The following is a 23,332-nucleotide window of genomic DNA, read 5'->3' as shown; positions in this document are numbered from 1 at the left end:
TGGGGTCGCTAAGAGTCGGACACAACTGAGTGACTTCCCTTTCACTTTTCACTTTCATGCATTGGAGAAGGAAATGGCAACCCACTCCAGTGTTCTTGCCTGGAGAATCCCAGGGACGGGAGAGCCTGGTGGGCTGCCGTCTATGGGGTCGCAGAGAGTTGGACACGACTGAAGTGACTTAGCAGCAGCAGCAGCAGCAGCCTTGTTGTTTAGTTGCTAAGTCGTGTCCAACTCTGCGACCCCATGGACTGTAGCCTGCCAGGCTCCTCTGTAGGATTTCCCAGGCAAGAATATTGGAGTGGGTTGCCATTTCCTTCTCCAAGGGATCTTCTTGAACCAGGGATTAATCACGCCTCCTGTGTCTTCTGCATTGGCAGGCGAATTCTATACTACTGGGCCACCTGGGAAGCCCATGTGGATCTCCAATTGTTTTATTAAAATATTTTCTATCCTAACGTGTTAATGTGGTATTTTTTAAAAAAGACTTTATTTGTTTATTTTTGGCCACACGGCATGGGAGATCTTAGTTCCTCTCCCAGGGACTGAACCCACACCCCCTGCAGTAGAAGGTTGGAATCTTAACTGCTGGACCACTGGGGAGTCCCAAGACTTTATTTTTTAGAGCAGTTTTAGGTTCACAGCAAAGTTGAGAGGAAGGTACAGAGATTTCCTATCTACTCTCTGTTCCCACACATGCATAGCCTCCCCCATTATCTATATTCTCTACCCAAGTAGTACATTTGTTATTATGAACCTACATTGATACATAATCTCCCAAAGTCCATAGTTTAATTTAGGATTGATTCTTTGTACTGTACATACTATGGGTTTGGAAACATGTGTAGTAACATTTATCCATTGTAATAATATACAGAGTATTTTCAATACCTAAAAATCCTCTGTGCTCTGCCAATTTATCCCTCCCACCACCCTAATTCTTGGGTAGTTTTTTAGAAATAAAATGAATAAAATAATTCCTGGGGGTGGTTTTGAAATGAGATTTTTCTAACATTTTGAGATGTAATTGTTCAGTCTTGAGTTTCCATTTCAGAAAGGTTGATGCTGGGTCATTAGGTGTTAATTGACAGGTGCTGTAATTCTTTGAGATATGTAATGGGGCATTAGGAAATGTGAACTAAATGTACTTTCCACATAGCAATTGCAGGTGGTTAAGGAGGCTTGATAAGAGATCTGAGTTGAGGAGTTTTGAACTGTCACTAAAGTTAAGGTCTTTTGCCGCTTGCATTTTATCGTCGTGCAGGTTTCGGCTATACAGACTGCTTTTGGCTGTCCTCTCCTGGGTCATCTTCCTATTACAGTTGTTGAAGGCCATCCAGAAACCTGAGCTGGCAAAGTCTGAGTAGAAGGGACATCATAGGTGCTGCTGTAGCTGCCTGATATTTCAAATTCGGATTCAGAGTGGAAATAACTATTTTATAAGTAATAAAATGCTGTCCTGACGCACTGTTTCTCACATAGCCCAAGTAGTAATTGTTAGAATCCTCTTTCAGTTGGCTTTATAACTGTCCTGTCCTGGTTTTCTAGGACACCTATTTTCCAAAACGCTTTAACCTTAAATTGGTATTGTGACATCCAAATATTCCAGTCATCTAGACTATGACGCAAAAAATGTGTACGCAAAAAATGTTTACGCAAAAAATGTTTAAAAACTCCATGCTTGATGGATTTTGTTTCTTTTTTCACCTAGTTGAATAAAACAGACCTGAGGAACGATCTGTTTGTGTGAAAGCGCTTAGGTTTTCCAAAGATAGATGCTCTCCCAATCAATCAATACATAAGCTCGTTCAGCCTTTAATGGGATCCATCTGGTTAATGCTTATGTTTCTTGAGTTTCAGAGATTATGGAATCATATAGTAAAAGAAAACTTGGAAATGGTCTAGTTAGACTTTCTCATTTTACAGCTGAGATTACTTAAGTATAGAGAGACTGAGACTTGATCTAGATTGTATAGCTGATGAATCACACTGGAATCCAAGTCTCCTGACTTCGATTCCAGTTGTTTCTGATATAATATACCAGTTCGTTCTCTTAATGAAGATAAATGATTTTGTAAGAAGTAAAATTTCCAAGAAATTTAAGTAGACAGTTAAATAACTACAGAATTAAAATTAAGTTATTTAGTTGAAATCCTAAATTAATTAGTTAATTTATGAAGTGTTGAGTTAGTATTTTTAAATACTAGGTGTCACTGGATCTTTAGTTATAAGCAAATTTGTTACTTTTCATATTCTAGATAGAAATCAACCAGTTCAAAAATAATGATATTATAGCCTATATTTAGCAAGCACATATTTGACTGCATTAAAATGAATCTTAATGTATTTTTTTCTTTGTGCAGTGGAGATAATCTGTTAATATTTAATGTCATAAAGCAACAGTAGAGTTCTACTTTATGTAGTGGTATATTTATAAAACTAGAGTGGAGTGTTATGTAAAACTGAAAGTACAGATTAATTTAATATGCATCTGGTGAATTCAGGGCTTGAAGGATGCACATCTGTTGAGAAAACAAATCATAGAACTATTCAGAGCTTCAGCATCTTTAAATATGTGGGCTTTGATTCTCTTTAACTGTTTTGAAACAGTCTTTAATGGATTTAGAAAAGGCTATTTGCTCTAAGGAAGCAACTGTGAAGCCATTTATGATGCTATTAATCATTTTATTATTCTTCACAGCATTTTGATACATTAATTTTTTTTCAATTTATTTATTGGGGGAGGAAGGAGTTAAATGACTCACAGTAACAAAATGAGTTTGTTGCAGAACTGTATTTAAAAAAGGAGGGAGTATAGTTTCCTGAACTGGATAGAGTAGAAGTATTTAAAGCTCTGAATTTCAGTTTGAATGCACAATTGGTGAGGAAACACACTGAGTTCCTACTGTGTATTATCACTGTACTAGTATTGTAGTTATGGAGAAGGAAATGGCAACCCACCCCAGTGTTCTTGCCTGGAGAATCCAGGGACGGGGGAGCCTGGTGGGCTGCCGTCTATGGGGTCGCAGAGAGTCGGACACGACTGAAGCGACTTAGCAGTATTGTAGTTAAGATGGAACTTCAAGATATAATCATTGATCAAGCTTGAGAATGAATTTAAAATGAAAGGTGGAGAGTAACATGGTTTCATACGTAACCAAGTGCAAACTTGTTACACTCTTACTAGCACTATAGGAATTTGGGGGGTAGAAAATTCAGTGAGCCTTCATTAATTCTGATGGGAAGAAGATTGAAGGTAAAGTAGGGATCTCAACTTTGCTGCTTATTAAAATCACATGGGGACTCTTGTCCCAGGATCAGTTGAACCAGAATCTCAGGGTTGGGACATTCATAGTTTTTTTGTTTGGGGGCCGCACTGTGCACCTTGTGGGATCTTAGTTCCCTGACCAGGGATTGAACCTGTGCCGCTGTCCTGAACACTGGACTGCCAGAGAATTCCCCTACTCCTAGTTTTTAAAATCCTCCCCAAGGTGATTGTAATGTGCAGGAGGTGTTGAGAACCACAGGCTTTAAGGATGGGTATGATTTGGATAGTCAGGAAAGTATTTGGAGGCAGCAGAGTTATAGCAGGGTCAGGACAATTGGGCACACCCTCTAAAACTAATGAAAGTTGTATATTCGGTTTAGGTAATAGGGAGAAATAAGACTAAGGAGGCAGAACGAAAGTATGAAAATGTTAGTCAGTCATGTCTGACTCTTTTCGAGCCCTTGGACTGGAGCCTGCCAGGCACTTCTGTCCATGGAATTCTCCAGGCAAGAATACTGAAGTGGGTTGCCATTTACTCCTCTAGGGGATCTTCTCAACCCAGGGATTGAACCTGGGTCTCCCGCATTGCAGGCAAATTCGTTAACCACCTGAGCCACCAGGGAAGCCCTTAAGGAGGCAGAAGGGTCATATTTTAAGCAATACTCAAAGTGTAATTCCTCAACCAACAGCCTCAGAATCACCTGGAAATTCATTATGAAGCAAATTCTGAGGCTCTGCTTGATACTTGCTGAATTGGAAACTTCAGGAGTAGATTCCAACAATGTTTTTAACAAGCAGTCCATATGATTCCAATGTACACTAGAGTTTGAGAACAGCAGTTAACAGAGGCTGATGAAAGGCAGAGAATATTAGATTTGATGTCATAATAAATGACACATTGAAGGTTTTTTCAGCTGCGGAGTAACAGGATGTATATATATGCAAGGTAAATCTGATTATGATGTACATATCCTTTGGACTACTAAAAGAGGAATGAAGAAAGCCAGTTGAGGAGGTACAGACATAATCTAGTGGATATAATCTAGCAGTGACAGCCTGTCCTAGGAAAATCTTAGTGAAAACACAGAGCAGTAATAATAGTGATGGCAGTTTAGCGTTTATTATATGATAGGAGTTTGCTCAATGCTTTGGGCACATTCTCACAGCAAGCCTCTGAGGTGTGACTGTTATTCCCATTATACAGATCAGAAAGTGAGGCAAAAAAAGGAAGGTTACCACCAGCTTTCACACTGTTGATAAGTGGGAGACAGGATGTCAAGCTCAAGTACTTGTGCCTCCTGAAGAAAAAACTTATGGTACCTGGAGACTAACTGGAGTTCAGGAGATAAACAAGGCTCAGAAAAGTTTCAGTCCTTGGTGACAGATAGCAAGGGGAAGTGACTGTCAGAAGGGAAATAGTCCTTATAGTGAGTACTGGCCAAGTCATTCAGCCCATTTGAAACTATATTGTAAAAGTGATCATGAGAAATAATGGAAATTTTTGTATTGTGCTTTTTAAGTATAAAGTCCAAAGTAACTTGGGATAGCTGAGTTTCTGAGTTTTGTTTGGTCTTTTTGCTCATGGTAAGTTTAAAACCTCATGGAGCTTTCAAAAAATATCTTTTAGATTTTAGTGTAGATAAATCTTTGAGTAAATTATACTTGAGAAGCTTTCTGTAATACCACTCTTCTCTTTCTAGAGAAATATTGTGATTTAGGAAAAGGGTTAGGAGCATCTTCAGATAGTTTAAGAAATATTTATGTTACTTTGTTTTAGTTGGGAAGCAGTAAATATTGATAGTAAAATAACGACATATTTGGGTACTTGTTTTCATAAAAGGTTATCAGTTCTGTTCTCATACCTTATTCATCGAGATAAAATTGACATAATATAAAATCAGCCATTTTAAAGTGCACAACTTAGTGACATTTGCTACATTCACAGTGTTGTGCAAACCATAACCTTTATATGGTTTCAAAACATTTTCATCATTCCAAAAGGAAAATTCCCAAACCTGTTAAGCAGTTACTCCCTGTTCCTCGCTCCCTCCAGCCGCTGGCAAACACTCATCGGCCTCCTACCGCCATGGTTTACCTAGGTTGGGTATTTCATATAAATGGGATCATACGGTATGTTACCTTTTGTATCTGCTTCTTTAACTTAGCATAACTTTTTCTAGATCCATCTATGTTGTAGCATGTATCAGCACTTCATTTCTTTCTATGACTGGATGATATTCCATTGTATGGATATACCACATTTGTTTATCCATTCATCAGTTGATAGGGGTTTTGGTTGTTTTTACCTTTTGGTTATTGTGAATAGCTCCTGTGAATGCTGACATAAAAGTTTTTGTTTAAATACCTGTTTTCTGTTCTTTGGGATAGGTTCCTAGGAATGGAATTACTGGGTCATATGGTAATCTTGGAAGATCCCCTGGTGGAGGGGCACAGCAACCCACTCCAATATTCTTGCCTGGAGAATTCCATGGACAGAGGAGCCTGGTGGGCTACAGTCCATGGGGCAGTAAAGAGTCGGACATGACTGAAGCGACGCAGCACACAAACACACATGATAATCCTACTTTTTATTTTTTGAGGAACCACCACCTGTTTTGTAGTGACTGCACCATTTTACGTTCTCATCAACAATGTCCAAGGGTTCTAATTTCTCTGTATCCTCACTGAAGTTTGTTATTTTATTTATTTATACTTCGTCATGCAACTTGCAGGATCTTAGTTCCCTGCCTAGGGATTGAACCTGGAGCCATGGTGGTGAAAGGGTTGAGTCTTAACCACGGGACTGCCAGGAATTCCCTGTTTATTTTTTAATTATAGCCATCCTAGTGGGTGTAGGTATCTCACTGTGATTTTGATTTGCATTTCCCTCATGGCTAATGATGAGTGTATTTTTTAGAGCCCATTAGCCAGCTGTGTATCTTTTCTGGTCTGTGTAAGTCCTTTGCCAATTCTGTTTTTTGGTAGAGTTTACATTTTACTTGTTTATCGTTGTTGTTCAGCTGCTCAGTCATGTTCAGCTCTTTGTGACCCTGTGGTCTGCAGCACGCCAGGTCTCCTTATCCTTCACTACTTTCCAGAGTTTGCTCAAACTCATGTCCATTGAGTTGGTGATGCCATCTAACCATCTTGGCCTCTGTCATCCCCTTTTCCTTCTGCCTTGAATCTTTTCTAGCACGATGGTCTTTTCTATCGAGTCAGCTCTTCGCATCAGGTGGCCAGGACTCATCAGTCCTTCCGGTGAATATTCAGAGTTGATTTCCTTTAGGATTGACTGGATTGATCTCCTTGCAGTCCAAGGGACTCTCAAGAGTCTTCTTTAGCATCACAGTTTGAAGGCATAATTCTTTGGTGCTCAGCCTTCTTTATGGTCCATCTCTTACATCTGTACATAACTACTGGAAAAACCATACCTTTTACTAGATGGACCTTTGTCAGCAAAGTAATGTCTCTGCATTTCAGTATACTGTCTAGGTTTGTCATAGCTTTTCTTCCAAGGAGCAAGCGTCTTTTAATTTCATGGCTGCGGTCACCATCTGCAGTGATTTTGGAGCCCAAGAAAATAAAAGTCTCTCACTGTTTCCACTTTTTCCTCCATCTATATCCCATGAAGTGATGGGACCATATGCCATGATCTCAGATTTTTCAGTGTTGAGTTTTAAGCCAACTTTTTCACTCTCTTCTTTCACCTTCCTTCATCAAGAGGCTCTTTAGTTCCTCTTCGCTTTCTACTATAAGGCTGGTGTCATCTACATATCTGAGGTTACTGATATTTCTCCCCTCAATCTTGATTCCAGCTTGAGGTTCATCCAGTCTGGAATTTTGTATGATGTGCTCTGCATATAAGTTAAATAAGCAGGGTGACAATATACAGCCTTGACATAACTCCTTTCCCGATTTTGAACCAGTCTCTTTTTCCATGTTCAATTGTAACTGTTACTTCTTGACCTGTATACAGGTTTCTCAGGAGGCAGATAAGGTTGTCTGGTGTTCCGTGTCTTTAAGAATTTTCCAGTTTGTTGTGATCCACATAGTTAAACGCTTTAGCGTAGTCAGTGAAGCAGAAGTATATGTTTGTCTGGAATTTTCTTGCTTTTTCTATGATCCAGTGAATGTTGGCAATTTGATCTCTGGTTCCTCTGCCTTTTCTAAATCCAGCTTGTAAATCTGAAAGTTCTTGGTTCACCTACTGTTACTGTTCACTTGTTTATATAATTGGTCACAGTTCACATTTTAAGTAATTATTAATCAAATAGCACTCTTTTCCTCAATCTGTCATATTTCCTAAGTGACTACTGGTCACATTCACATAATGGTTCCTTCTCTGCCTTTCCTTGCTTTAAAGAAATATTGTGGTAAAATATATATAATAAATTTCTATACAAGGATTCTTGTTTCTTTGCATGCCACATAATCTTTTGTACATTTTGAATATTATGTATTGACTTTAGACATGAGATTCCTCCCCGCCTCAGGGTTTTTTGTTGCTTCTTATTGTGGATTATTGTTAATTTCATTGTTGTTTGTTTAGTGTCTTTTCTAAACTATTTTTGTTATGTATATATTCTTTGTCATGTGTGGTTACTGAAGTCTGTGTTCATTAACCTTGTGGTCAACTAGTATTTTGACCCAGTTCCCTTGAACACCTGGAGACCATAAACGTATAAAAGAAAAAGAAAAAAATACTGTCCTACTTTTAGTTGGATGGTTCTGTGTTTGTGTACTCTAGTGCTTAGCTGGGCTATTTACAACCCTGCCTTAGCCTTTATTTCCTGTTTGGATGGAGCCTAAGGGTCAGCTAGAGGTGAAAGTCGAGGGTCTTTTTAGACCTTTTCTGTGTGTGCATTCAGCCTTGGAAATATGTGTGGACTTCTAGATTTCTTGTAAGAGTTTACAAAGCCCGTTTCTCCCCACGTATCTCCTTTCTCAAGCTCTCACTTGCCAGGCTTTTAGCTCTCTATGTGTTATCCTGCCTATTTTCCCCTCCCCTGGGCTGCTTGCCCTGGGAGTGCTCCAAGTCAGGCAGAACAAAAGCACCTTCTTGTGCCAGTTTTTGAGGCGGTTGCCAGTCAGGTCATAGCGTTCACTCACAGTTCTTTGAGAGTAAGGCTTGTGTTGCTCCCTTGGCACTGTTGGCCTTCAGCGGGTGTGTAGCTGCCATCCTTGCTGCATTTGTTGCACTGGGGCGTGGGGAATGGTAGGTAGGCAGTTAGAAACACCACATTGCTCTCTCACTTCAGTGTGGGTGCTTCTTTCTTTGCTAAGCTTTCTTGGTTGTTGTAATTTTTATTAGATTACACAGGTCTGCAAAAGTTAATTCTGATTTTTTTTCCAGCCTGTGTGTGTGTGTGTACATATGTGTATGTGTGTGCAGTGGATGGAGCCCTGGAGTTACCTTTTGTGTCCATTACAATTTTGTCCTTCCCTTGCCGCCCTCCTTTTTCTTCCCACTGAACCTTTTCAAAGCATCTAACTTAAGTTTTTACAGTATTTTTTTTTCAAGAACTACAGCATATATATAGTCACATATGGTTTAAAGACTAGAAGTAAACACTATACCCATCACTCCATCAAAGAAATAAAAATACAACTGGTATCTTAAAAGGTTCTTTTTCTGACCTAGAAGGAATCATTATCTTGAATTCTGTGTTAATTGAATATGCAAATAAGTAGGAAAATATCATCCATAGCTAAGAGAAAAATCAGTCAATAGAAATAGACCTAGAAATGCTGAAATGATAGAATTAGTACACCAAGACTTTAAAAACAATTATTTTCAAAAGTTTAAGTATTTATATGTAAATGTGAAAATACTTAGGAGAGAAATGGGTATAAGATGACATAATGAAATAAAATTTTCAAGCTGAAAAATACTTCAGTTGTTGCTTTTAATTCAGCATTTTCAGTTTTTAGTGGGCAGGTCATTTAAATAATCTGCCATATTTCTGTTTGCAAAGTTCTGTCCTCCCTTCCCTCCTATCCCCACCCCCGGAGGCTTTTTTTCATCGAATAATTCCCAAGCTGTGCTGTTAAGCTGTTTCATTAATATTCTTATCATTAACTTTACCCAGTGTCATAAGTTTAAGAAATTAGAAACAATTTCATCTTAGTTTTAACTTACCAAATGAAGAATGTCAATAATACGGCTTTTTCAGATAATAAAAGATAAAAATGCTGAGATCCAAAAAAGGGGCACATAACGAAGATGATGAAGCTAAGTATTTAGTACAGAAATACTTGAGAATGATTAAATACAGAGTATATATACAGTTTAAAACTGTGCTTATGTATTTAACAAATATATTTTGATTTAAGTTTTTAATATGTGTGATAATAAATAGTGAATAACATTTTATACTCTTACTGTATATATAGCTATCATTATCTTTTTTCTTGAACTGCACATTTTTAATCATTTTGTGGGTGAGGCTAAGCTGTGCCTTTCTTGTTAGGACAGTACTGACAGCATAAACCTCTTTATGCATCAGCTGTGATTAAACTAAGGTACTAAAATGCCACCCCCTGCCCCCCACCCCCCACAGTTGCTAAACATGCTTTAAATCTTTCTTAGTTGCCATACTTACCAGTACTGATTTCAGGGCCATTGGGATTTGTCTATATGTGGACCAGGTTAGGAAAATGCTTTCTTTCTCTTGGTTAAAAATTTAAGTTTTAATTTTTTTCAAACATATTATGACTTATTTTTGAATAAGTCTCCATTTGTGGTCAAGAATATGTGGTTGAGACAAAATTTAGGTTGGGTCACTGTCTTATCTGTGATTAGAATTCTGAATTTTTAGCCCTTAATTCAGTTCTTAGATTTTAGTTCCTCTACCTAAGGCATTCTTCCCTGCTCACAAAAGCTGTGTCCGTTAGGGTTTTGTTTTTTTTTTTTGCATTGGTTTTCTTTTGATACTGACTGAAATATATTAAAGTGTTGTTGGTTGTGCAGAATCAGGTATTTTTCATTTGAGGGAGCTAAACACTGAATCCATTTAATCCTTAATGTAACAATTTTCTTGATTCTCCACATTGTTATAAAATCCTGGGTCCAGAGATGACCAGTTACAGAGTTGGGAGAATTTAATTTTGGCTTTGAGTAAGTGACCTGGAGAAGGGAATGGCAACCCACTCCAGTATTCTTGCCTGGAGAATTCTGTGTATAGAGAGGCTACAGTCCATGGCGTCACAGAGAGTAGGACACAACTGAGCAATTCACACACACACACACACACACACACAGTCTTGACTTGAGAAGACTTGAGAATAGTCTCTGGTATGCGCAGTAAGATGTAATGTAGGCTGTGCACAAAAGTTTTGGTTTTTAAATAGTCACATTACCTCTGTTGGGTGGCAGGAACTTTAATTTTTCGAGGACTGTAGTATATATATAGCTTCAGCATATGTATGATTGCTAGTTTTATAACATTCTAAATCCAGTGTAACTCAGTTGCAATATTTTAAGGTAAAAAGATAAAGTATGATTAATTTTGATATAATATATACTTTTAATCAGTGACTACTTATTTTTATACTTTTAATCAGTGACTACTTATTTTAATGACAACTTCATTAAACTCTTGGGTTGTTTCCTTATAAGTATCATTTATAATTTAAACAGTGTTAGGAAGACTTTCTATTATTGTAAGCTTTTTACAGAGGTAAAACATTCATTGTAAAAAGTAATGATGTTTTGCCATTTTTAACAAAGTGTAAGTGCTTGTAAGTGCTCTATTTTGGTTTATAAATTTGGCAGTTTGTGTATATTCCTTTAAATTCTACTTCTGTATGCTAACATATATATTTTTTAAAAATTCTCTTGTTATAAAATACAGTATTAACTATTTTCCTGTTTAAAAACATTTTTAAACAGTGAAAAAAGTGAAAGTCGCTCAGCTGTGTCTGACTCTTGGTGACCCCATGGAGTATACAGTCCATGGAATTTTCCAGGCCAGAATTCTGGAGTGGGTAGCCTTTCCCTTCTCCAGGGGATCTTCCCAACCCAGGGATTGAACCCAGGTCTCCCGCATTTACTACCTGAGCCACAAGGGAAGCCCTTTTTAAACAGCGTCTCAGTATTTTTTCACAGCATTATGGACCAGGCATTTGGTTTTGATTTCTCTTTTCAGTTAATTTATGTGTTTATTTCATATGTAAAGGGTTTTTTGTTAATTTATGTGATTATTTCATATATGAAGGGTTTTTTTTTTTTTTAATTTGAGCAGTTTGGCAAAGTTGTAAAGAACAAAATAAAACCAAATATAATACTTCCTAGAGAGTAATCATTACGTGCATGCGTGTGTGCTCAGCTATGTCTGACTCTTGGCAATGACGTGAACTATAGCTCTAGAGGCTCCTCTTAATCATTATTTTCAGATAAAGTTTCTTTCCATTTTTTTCTGTGATTATATGAAAGGAGACAGAGATACATGTATAATGTATGTTTTAAGTAATACAGTTAATAGTATTCTTTCTTCACTTATTGTTGAGAAAATTGTTCCATATCATTAAATCATTAATGGCTGTAAAACACCCAAATTAACTACACTTCTGTTGTTTTTAGATTATTTCAGATGTCTGCTGCTATAAATTCTGAAATATTTTATTTCCTTAGGAAACTTTGTTCCTTAGGGTTTGATTGATGGATATTGTTCTTTATTCCTGAAGAGTCAGTAAATGAACATTTTAGCATCAGTCTTTTGGAAAGGTGGTACAGTCCCCTCAGCAAGGCATGAGAGCTTTTTACTCTGGACTTACCTAATGTGGGGCATCACGATTTTGTATCATTACCATTTTCATAGATGAAAAATGTTATTTTTGTATAGCATTTTTAATTAATGTGTGCTTCATACTTACAATGCATATGAAGTGCCATGTAGTTTTTGGAAATCGTGTGTGTTAACTGTAAAAAAATAAGTAGACATAAAATTTATTTAAAAATAATACAATTTGAGTCACATCAATTCCATATTAATTTCTGAAATATTAGCGGTCAATGGAAATTGCCAGGGATGTGCTTTTTCTGGTTTGCATTGTAAGGTGTGTAAGGTTTGAAGTCTGCTAATGAGTCCACCTTGAGTTTTGATGTGGTGTAACTCTTGTGAAGTTCAGAAAATTGTTGGGTTATAACTACCGAGAATCATTTTCACCCATGGCTGACAAACATCTGTGGAAAATAGTTTGGTAAGAAATAATTTGATGGAATCAGAATCATCGAGGCAATGGTTAACCTAACAGAGAGCAAATTGCTTGAGAGGCATTTATATTTGACATGTTTATTATAGGCTCTTCCTATTTATTTGTATTAGGGATGTACTCAAGATTCCTAGTTAGAAATTATTCTTTATTAACTTGATTTGTTTTGTGTATTTGAACACATTAAATAGCATTTCTTTTTTTCTTTAATGTTTGGAAATTATTACATTTATAAGTTAAAGACATTCTTCGGGCTAATCTTCAAACTAGTCTGACCTTTCTAAAACATAATGCAATCTCTTAACGAATTAAAGAACAATGATCATTTTCAGTACACAGATCACATGTCTTTACCCACTGCTCCTGGATCTGCTGCGTTTGACCTGATTATGAAATGAAGGTGGTCCTTTATCTAATCATAGTTTTATGCCTATAGAAACTCTTAATAGTTTTAATTCCCTTAGAAACTTCTTTGTATACATAGCTGAGAACTTGAGTCTAGACTAGAAAGTCTGTATTCTTTAAGTGTGAGTCCTAAAATTCATGTAACTTTTCCTAAAAGTGTACTTCTATAGTTTCCAGGAACATAGTCACCGCATTTTACTAAGTCACCTCAGATGGTAAAGAATCCGCCTGCAATGTGGGAGACCTGGGTTTGATCCCTGGGTCAGGAAGATCCTCTTGAGAAAGGAATGGCAACCCACTCCAGTATTCTTGCCTGGAGAATTCTATGGACAGAGGAGCCTGGTGGGCTACAGTCCATGGAGTCAGAAAGAGTTGGACATGACTGAGCGACTAATACTTTCTTTCACTTGGTTATAGCTCATAGCATATTAAGGGAGGTACATTAAGGGATTTCCCTGGCAGTCCAGTAGTTAAGACACCCTGTTTCCTGGCCAGGGAACTAAGATCTTACACGCTTGGTGGCCAAAATAAGTTTTTAAAAGGAGGCACATTACACATTAGGGAAGGAAAGTGCTGCTAGAGCTGAACATACCAACTGTGAGAAAGAGACAAAAAATACAGTATTAAAACTTAGTACCCTGGGGCCATTTAGTATAGCAGCATTAGGCTTTACATCGTTAGGGCTAGATGACATAGTTTTTCATAGAAAAATACAGTGGTTATTCTCAGCCATCAAAAAGGTTAAATTCACGTGTTACATGCGTTTGACTGTGCTAAGAGTCCATGGGTGAGAATATGCTCTAAAATTACTTCTTCCTTTTTTTCTCTCCCAATATTTATATCTCATTTCTTTTCCTTATTGACCTTTGATTAAGTTATTTTATAGTGGCTTTTATTTAAGTATGAAGTATATTTTAATCTTAGTTGTAGGGTTTAAAAAAATAAACTTTAATTCTCTAGCAGATTCATCTACTCAGGACATAATTTCCTAATGATTATACTAATGAGGGGTGGTTATACTTAAAGAGCGGAGAAGGCAATGGCACCCCACTCCAGTACTCTTGCCTGGAAAATCCCATGGACGGAGGAGCCTGGTAGGCTGCAGTCCATGGGGTCGCTAAGAGTCGGACACGACTGAGCGACTTCCCTTTCACTTTTCACTTTCATGCATTGGAGAAGGAAATGGCAGCCCACTCCAGTGTTCTTGCCTGGAGAATCCCAGGGACGGGGGAGCCTGGTGGGCTTCTGTCTATGGGGTGGCACAGAGTCGGACACGACTGAAGCGACTTAGCAGCGGCAGCAGCATACTTAAAGAGATTTATATCTGCACAAGTATGGTTTGACATACCTAACTAGATACATTTATTTTTTAGAAGTATTTGGTTAGGCAGAATTGTGGTTGGTCAAGGTATGAGAAAATTAGAAGGTGAAACAAGATAAAGGCTAATTATGGAAAAGAGTGAAAAGGTTAGGTAAGTATGACTGATTATTGGGAAAGAGAAAATAGTTACTCTCAAGATCAGTATGGTAATAATTTTATTCTTGGAGTATTCATTAAAAAGAAGTTTTTCATTTTATATTTTAATGTCACATTTTCCCCTAGGCATTTTATAAATATTCTAGACGTTGTCCTTTAGATTTTAAGAGTTAAGATGTTATATAACTGATTAAAATGATTTTTGATTATTAGCAGGTAGTATAAAAGGAAGAGAGATAAGTGAAACCCAGTTATCTTTTGAGTAACAGCATTTTTCCTATTCTGGAATTTTAAAGCATTGTTTCAGAGTCGGACTTTTATGTAGCCAAATATATAAAATTGTTCTAAAATAATTTCACTACACTGACTTAATAATTGAATTTGGCCCAGGCTTGTAGGAATCCTGTGGGCGTGTATATATTTGACTTTTGAGCAGGTTACTAGAGAAGTTAGTTTTAATTAATACTCTGCAAAGTAATACTAAAAGACGGATATTTGGGTGTTTGTTTGCTTCTTTCTAGTGGGCTTACCAATTGTTTCTTTTCTCATTATGTCTTTTTGGCTTTAAAGAAAAAACTTTTTTTTTTTTAAAAGCTCTTCTTGCTCATTGCTTTTACTCTTCCAAAGTGAAACTCACATGTATGTCTCTTATTTTAGTGTATTGGTATTTAATACAGAGTTAATGGCACTTTTTCTCCTTTGAGGCCATGGGAGGCTATTTCCTCCTCTACTTCTCTCGAACATTATCTTTGTAGCGTTTTCACTGGATTTCAATTAAGAGGCTGTTTATCAGAGGCTACTACTCCTGCAGATAGACCCAAAAGACAATGGATTCTTGTGACTTCAGTAAGGAATCATGGGAAGGAAAGGAGAGATTTCTGGGTCTGTCTTCAGTAGTAATAAATATAAACTCACAAACAAGCCAGAATAAATTCAAGTTTTTTCCCCTAGGATTCTGTTTATTTTGTGTGGAGGTGAAAGAAGAATAGGAGAAACTCGTTGGCCTTCTGTGTGGGTATGAGGAAAGTTTGCTCAACAGATTATGGTTATCTTTGCCTACTCATTTTCCTTACCTACTTACCTCCTCCTGTTTATAGGGAGAACATGGATAAGGGGAAAGAACACTCTGGGTTGCCGCACATCTCTGATCAGTGTTGTTTTTCTTTGTTGGTTGTTCTTATTTTACCAGTAAAGGAACTGAGACATAGTCAAAGGTTACTGTTTCCCTTGACTCTTTCTTCATTGCTTTATTACTGGACCCATTTGTGAGTCCATGTGTTTTGCCCACTCTTGAGTTTGTTAAACTATCCTAAGTTCCTTCTTATAGAGGAGGTGCCTTAAAAAGTAATCATTTATTGGTTAGTGGTTTCAACCTGATTCCCTTCATCAACTGTTTGCCATAATGGGACTGCACTGGTTTTGATCATAAAATACACTTTTAGCTAATTTTTTGTTTTTTGGTTGTGCTGGGTCTTCGTTGTGGTACACAGTCTCTTCATTGTTGTTCTCAGGCTTTCTCTAGTTGCAGCAAGCAGGGCTACTCTACTCTCTAGTTGCAGTGCGCGGGCTTCTCCTTGCTGTGGCTTCTCTGGTTGTGGGACACAGGCTCTAGAGCATGTGGGCTTCTGTAGTTATGGTTCATGGACTCAGTAGTTGTGACACACAGGCTTAGTTGCTCCACAGCATTTGGGATCTTAGTTCCCGGGCCAGAGATTGAACCCTTGTCTCTTGCATTGGCAGGTGGATTCTTAACCATTGGACCACCAGGGAAGTCCTCTGGCTGATTTTTGACAACCATAATGAGTGGGATGTTTTTCTCTATCTTTGAAATGAAAACTTTAGCATGACATATATTATAATGCAGAGAAGGCAATGGCACTCCACTCCAGTACTCTTGCCTGGAAAATCCCATGGACGGAGGAGCCTGGTAGGCTGCAGTCCATGGGGTCCCTAAGAGTCGGACACGACTGAGCGACTTCCCTTTCACTTTTCACTTTCATGCATTGGAGAAGGAAATGGCAACCCACTCCAGTGTTCTTGCCTGGAGAATCCCAGGGTCGGGGGAGCCTGGTGGGTTACCGTCTATGGGGTCACACAGAGTCGGACACGACTGAAGTGACTTAGCATAGCATAGCATATTATAATGACTGTTAACTTTGGCTGCTCATTGAAATTTACCAACATTCTGAAACAACTTCATGAGAGAATTGGCTGATAAGAGTTAAGTAGCATTTTTGTATGAACAGTTTTTCAACCAAGGATGGTTGTACTCATTTTGTTGCACAAGTAATGTAATGAAAATAATTAAAAATGAAAAGAAAGTGGAAATTTCACCATCCTAAGAGAAACTGTGTATTTTCCATTCTTAACTTGTGTTTGACTGTAAATATAATTTTTATTATTTAGTAATAATGTCATAAATACATATTTATAGTCTATAAAGCCATATTTTAAACACTAGAGATATTGTTTTAAACACTAGGGAATGTTTTAGGGGTCTGGGAAAGACTGGAAGGTTATGCTTCCTTATAGTTTGATAAAGGACAACCCTTAGGAAGGAACTTTGAAAGAGTGGAAGAGGAAATTTAAGGAAATGAAAGGTAAGGTATACTTTTAGAACCTTAGTGTAACATAGCACTGCCTTGCCATGCCGGGGGCTCAGGTTTGATCCCTTGCTGGGGAACTAAGATCCCACATGCTGTGAAGCAGCCAAGTCTGCCACTGTAGCTCCTGAGCCCACGTGTTCTGGGAGCCTGTGTGCTGTAACTGCTGAGCCTGTGAGTGCTCTAGAGCCCAAGTGACAAAACAGGAGAAGTATGTGCACTGCAAAGAGAGAGCCTGCACTCCACAGTGAGAAGCCCCTCCCAAAAGACTTAGCTGTTGGAAACTCTGGGAGAGGAAAAAACCCAGATTTCTTTGTGGCTAGTTCATACATAAAACTAAGAAAAATCTGAAATATGGGAACAGTCATGTTGTAAACCTTTATGCTCCATCCATGAGAGAAGAATAAAAAGTTACAGGGTAAGGATTTCAGAAGGTGAAAAATGTTCACTACTCAGGGTAATTGAGGTGAGAAAAGGGAATAAAAATACAGTGAAATGTTACATGAGATATAATTAGAGCCTAGCAGGCGCTACTGTGAGATGTTACTGCTTTGTATGGCTTTTCTATAGGACTTAGGAGAAATACAGAAGAGAAGTCAGGTTTTATGTACAGCATCACTACAAACCCAGCTCCCCTTCCTTGTTTCCCATCCTGTTGGCTGTTCTTCTTGCTCAGGGAAGTTTAATGATACTATCATTTTATAATGAAAAGCTTTACCAATATTAGTGTTGAGTCTTTGTATGCTTTGAAATGAATTTGCAGTGTCCACAGCCTTAACCTAGCTCAGTGCAGGTAGCTGCATTCGTCATCAGACATTGAACTTATGGTAATTTTGTTTGATGTGTTTTAGCCTTTTTCCTTCATAAACCCATCTGTTCATCATATAAATGTTTGCCTTAACCTACTTTGGAGTAACTTTTTATGTTGAATGCTATTCATTTCCTTAGAATAATACATCAAATTATTGTTTAGATCTGAAATTGAGAAATGGGAATTTTTCCTTGTATAAGGAACAAAAATGAATTAAATTTGTCCAGTTAACAGTACTAACTATGATACTCTGAACTTCTCTGTGGAAAGCATTATCATTTCAGACTCTCACTATTTATATTCAGTCTTGTTTTTGTTTCTGGAGTGAACAAGGTACTTTTTAGTTAAACATGGTACTTTTTTCTTGTTTTATGAGTTCCCATCCTTGTTTTTGGCAGCATGGATTGTTTAGGCTGAAGGCTTTAAAAGCTATATTTCGTTTTAACAATTTTTTATACCAGAGACTGCAAATTGGTATCTCAGACACTGTTTAAAATTTTTTTAAATTAGTTTCCAGTGTATAAAAAAATGGGATATTTTATTGTAATTTCAACGTTTAGCAACTCCTGAAAAATCAGAGCTGCCAGCATTGGACCTGAATTCATTCATTTTCTTTCTTTAGCTGTGTTGAGTCTTGGTTGTGTTATACGGGCTCTTTGCTGCATCATGTGGGATATTTCCTTGTGGCACAGGACTCAATTTGTGGCGATTGGCAGTGCCCAGAGTCTCCAGTTGTGATGGACTGGCTTCTCCAGTTGTGGTGTGGCCGCCTAGTTGCCTTGCAGCATTTGGGATCTTAGTTCCCCGACCAGGAATTGAACCCATGTCCCCTGCACTGGAAGGCAGATTCTTAATTGTTGGACCACCAGACGAGTCCTAGTAGTCATCACTCTTTATATTAGATATCCAGTCTTTACATTCAACATCCTTCTTAGCATTGCAGTTTCTACATCAATGAGTTTGTTTTGTGCCTTTTTCAGTGGAATTACCTAGAGACTCAAAAACCATGGTCTGCTTAGATTATCACTCAGTTTTGGTGTGTGTGTGTGTGTGTGTTTAAAATTATTTATTTATTTTTGGCTGTGCTGGGTCTTTGTAGCTATGCTCGGGCTTTCTCTAGTTGTGAAGAGCAGGGGCGACTCTCTAGTTTCAGTGCTTGGACTTCTTGTTGCAGTGGCTTCTTGTTGTGGAAGGCCATGTAGACTTCACTAGTTTCGGGGTGTGGGCTCAGTAGTTGTAGCACATGGGCTTAGTTACCTTGTGGCATGTGAAATCTTCCTGGATCAGGGATCGAACCAATGTCCTCTGCATTGGCAGGAGGAATCTAAACCACTGGACTACCATGGAAGTCCCTACTGTATGTGTGCATTTTTAAAAAATCTTTAAACAAGCAGTATTTTCCTTTTATTATTTTTATTTATTAAGGGAAAAGGTATTACATTTTATGTCTATAACATAAATACAAGGATATGAACATGATAAATTAAGCTAATTTTGAAAAAAAACTTCTAATAACTTAAAATCCAAATAAGTGTTACTTTCTTAAAGTAATCACCTCAAGAGGCCAATTCTAAAAGTGCTACTCAAAACACTTTTGGAAGAAAATGGTATATGTCTTTTAAATATTCTCAGGCATATCAAATCTTTATCCTTTGAGAGTAGATACATTTCAGTAACACTTGAAAGATAAATATAATTTGACAAGAAAATCTAGCAGAACAAATTTTATGAAGTATCACAAAGTCAGTACACTTGAAGTCTAATAGGTTACTATCTGGATAAAACCAAATTTTATACACCTTCATAGTATTAATGCTTTTGCACATTTGTTCAAAAGAAATAGTGCTCCAGGAAAAAAGATATTATAGATTTAGGTTTATACCCATTAGCCCTCAACCTTAACCCCTGCCCTGCCAAAATGGCGTGTAATGAATTAGCAATAACAAAAATAATACTGAAGCAGAAGTAATGAAGAAAACTTCAGGGTGATGAAAACAGATAACAGACCTAATTTAATGCCACAGTTTTAAAGGACTGTCTTCCAGGAATAGTATATTTTGGATTAGATTGAAAGAAGTTCAGCTGAAGTTATCCTTTCCAAAAGGATCATACTGTTGTCAGAACCACAGAATGTTTGAAAATCCTTACTAACATGTCATGGGAAGAAGCAAGTGAGGTACGTGGTTCATTGTGTCCTGAGGCCACAACAGCAAAGTCATAAAGATACTATGTATGATTTATTCACATTATTCATAAAATATTTATATAAGTGCATATTTTCCCTCCTCTCTGATAAAAGCTTTTAATGTCACAGTTGGCTTACTTCTGCAGGAAGAAGTCTCCACCAAATTGACATGAACAAAATTCAGAGATGAGGACCAAGACAGGAAAAGTAGTCATAAAATCTTTTCCTGAGCTGTATAGCAGTTTCTTAAGCCCTAGCTCCCTGTCCATCTCTGTCAGGTAGCGAAATAAATGAACCAACTAGAGAATCTAAGTCTTTACTGGATAAACAAACTCTGGAAAAATCTGTTGGACTAATTGTAGGCCATTTTGCTTTCTCTCAGTTTAGGAATTATTTTTAAAACAGAGGTATGCTTTAAATAGATGAATTGTATGGTATGTGAATTACATCTCAAGGAAGCTGGATTTTTTTGTTTTTTTTTTTTTGACTGTGCCACATGGTTTGTGGGATGTTCATTCCTTGACCGGGGATTGAACCTGCGCCACCACAGTAAAAACTCCGAGTACTAACCACGGAACTATCAGGAAATCCCCATCAATGAAGCTATTAAAAAAACACAAATCTGATGGAGAAGTTCTGCCACAAAAAAGGAGCATAAATACAGTATTAACTGATGAAGAACATCAGTGTGGGAAATAGAACAAATTTTAAGGGAGGGAAAGTTAGGTTGACTTCCTAGCAAAAAAATTGTGGACATATTTAAAAATTGCCACACACATTTTGTTGTTGTTGTTGTTGTTGTTGTTTCAGGAGGACAGTTGTGAGGCCAGTGCACTTTTGACTCAATGGGGCTGAATGGGTAAGTGAGTACAGGGTTCTTTGTTAAGTGTGACAGACGTGAGATAGCTCAGACTTTGAACACATGGCTGGGTTTAACTGTGTGATCTAGTCAGTGAATATAAACTCTTTGAGCTTCAGTTTCTTTGTCTGTGGCAAGGAATGTCTAAGTCCATGTTAACTTCACAGAAGAGGTCACAGTCAGTCATTTTATTTTAAAAAAACTTTTATTGTGATAAAAGCCCTATAATATAAAACATGCTGTTTTAACAAGTTTAACTGTAAAAGTTCAGTGGCAATAAGTGCATTCACATTGTTGTACAACTCTCACCATTATCCATCTCCTGAATTTGTCACCTTCCTAATCTGAAAATCTGTGCCCAAAAAGCACTAACTCCCCAATCCCCCTCCCCACCTCACGCTCACACCCTGGCCCTGGCATCTACCAATGAATGTACTTTCTGACTCTATGAACTTGACTTTTCTAGGTACCTTGTATAAGCGGAATCAAGTAGTATTTGTCTGTGCCTGATGTATATTGGAATGCATTTTTAAGATTAACTAAATATATGTCCTTAATATATGTACCTTTTCCCCACTGTGCTATATAGTAGGTTCTCATTAGTCCAGTTTAGTCGTTCAGTTGTGTCCGACTCTTTGAGACCCCATGAACTGCAGCATGCCAGGCCTCTCTGTCCATCTCCAATTCCCAGAGTTTACTCAAACTCATGTCCATTGAGTTGGTGATGCCATCCAACCATCTCATCCTCTGTCGTCCCCTTCTCCTTCTACCTTCAATCTTTCCCAGCATTAGGGTCTTTTCCAATGAGTCAGCTCTCGCATCAGGTGGCCAAAGTATTGGAGTTTCAGCTTCAGCATCAGTCCTTCCAGTGAATATTCAGGGCTGATTTCCTTTAGGATGGAATGGTTGGATCTTCTTGCAGTCCAAGGGACTCTCAAGAGTCTTCTCCAACACCACAGTTCAAAAGCATCATTCTTCGGTGCTCAGCTTTCTTTATAATCCAACTCTCACATCCCTACATGACTACTAGAAAAACCATAGCTTTGACTAGATGGACCTTTGTTGACAAAGTAATGTCTCTGCTTTTGAATATATTGTCTAGGTTGGTCATAACTTTTTTCCAAGGAGCAAGCTTCTTTTAATTTCATGGCTGCAGTCACCATCGTAGATATTTTGCAGCCCCCCAAAATAGTCTCTCACTGTTTCTATTGTTTCCCCATCTATTTGCCATGAAGTGATGGGACTGGATGCCATGATCTTAGTTTTCTGATTGTTGAGTTTTAAGCCAGCTTTTTAACTCTCTTTCACTTTCATCAAGAGGCTCTTAAGTTATTCTTTGCTTTCTGCCATAAAGGTGATGTCATCTGCATATCTGAGGTTATTGATATTTCTCCTGGCAATCTTGATTCCAGCTTGTGCTTCATCCAGCCCAGCATTTCTCATGATGTGCTCTGCATATAAGTTAAATAAGCAGGGTGACAATATACAGCCTTGACGTACTCCTTTCCCAATTTGGAACCAGTCTGTTGTTCCATGTCCAGTTCTAACTGTTGCTTCCTGACCTGCATACAGATTTCTCAAGAGGCAGGTCAGGTGGTCTGGTATTCCCTTCTCTTTCAGATTTTTCCACAGTTTGTTGTGGTCCACACAGTCAAAGGCTTTGGCATAGTCAGTAGAGCAGAAGTAGATGTTTTTCTGGAACTCTGTTGCTTTTTCAATGATCCAGTGGGTGTTGGCAATTTGATCTCTGTTTCCTCTGCCTTTTCTAAAACCAGCTTGAACATCTGGAGGTTCACGGTTCATGTACTGTTAAAGCCTGGCTTGGAGAATTTTGAGCATTACTTTGCTAGCGTGTGAGATGAGTGCAATTGTGCGGTAGTTTGAACATTCTTTGGCATTGCCTTTCTTTGGGAGTGGAATGAACATTGACCTTTTCCAGCCCTGTGGCCACTGCTGAGTTTTCCAAATTTGCTGGCATATTGAGTGCAGCACTTTCACAGCATCATCTTTTAGGATTTGAAATCACTCAACTGGAATTCCATCACCTCCACTAGCTTTGTTCATAGTGATGCTTTCTAAGGCCCACTTGACTTCACATTCCAGGATGTCTGGCTCTAGGTGAGTGATCATATCATCGTGAGTATCTGGGTCGTGAATATCTTTTTTGTATAGTTCTTCTGTGTATTCTTGCCACCTCTTCTTAATATCTTCTGCTTCTGTTAGGTCCATACCATTCTGTCCTTTATAGTGCCCATCTTTGCATAAAATGTCCCCTTGGTATCTCTAGTTTTCTTGAAGAGATCTCTAGTCTTTCCCATTCTGTTGTTTTCCTCTCTCTCTTTGCATTGATCACCAAGGAAGGCTTTCTTATCTCTCCTTGCTATTCTTTGGAACTCTGCATTCAAATGGGTATATCTTTCCTTTTCTCCTTTGTCTTTCACTTCTCTTCTTTTCATAGCTATTTGTAAGGCCTCCTCAGAATCCATTTTGCCTTTTTGCATTTCTTTTTTTTTG

The 23,332-nt window shown here is 37.9% G+C and overlaps 1 protein-coding gene across 14 annotated transcripts in view; it reads left to right on the top strand.

Annotated features, from left to right (window-relative positions):
- CSNK1G1 (casein kinase 1 gamma 1) overlaps positions 1-23,332 on the top strand; it is a 152,764-nt gene that overhangs the window by 4,647 nt on the left and 124,785 nt on the right. Inside the window, exon 2 of one of the 14 annotated variants that reach the window (XR_006542827.2) lies at positions 20,770-20,818. The exons of the other annotated variants lie outside the window; for them this stretch is intronic. The gene's annotated coding sequence lies outside the window, so the exon portion shown is untranslated. The remainder of the gene's footprint in view (positions 1-20,769; positions 20,819-23,332) is intronic. 14 annotated transcript variants of the gene reach the window in all.

The sequence above is a fragment of the Bubalus bubalis genome, chromosome 11, assembly GCF_019923935.1.
Source record: "Bubalus bubalis isolate 160015118507 breed Murrah chromosome 11, NDDB_SH_1, whole genome shotgun sequence".
NCBI classification, from domain to species: Eukaryota; Metazoa; Chordata; class Mammalia; order Artiodactyla; family Bovidae; genus Bubalus; species Bubalus bubalis.
This window is presented reverse-complemented; position numbering and strand designations above follow the sequence as displayed.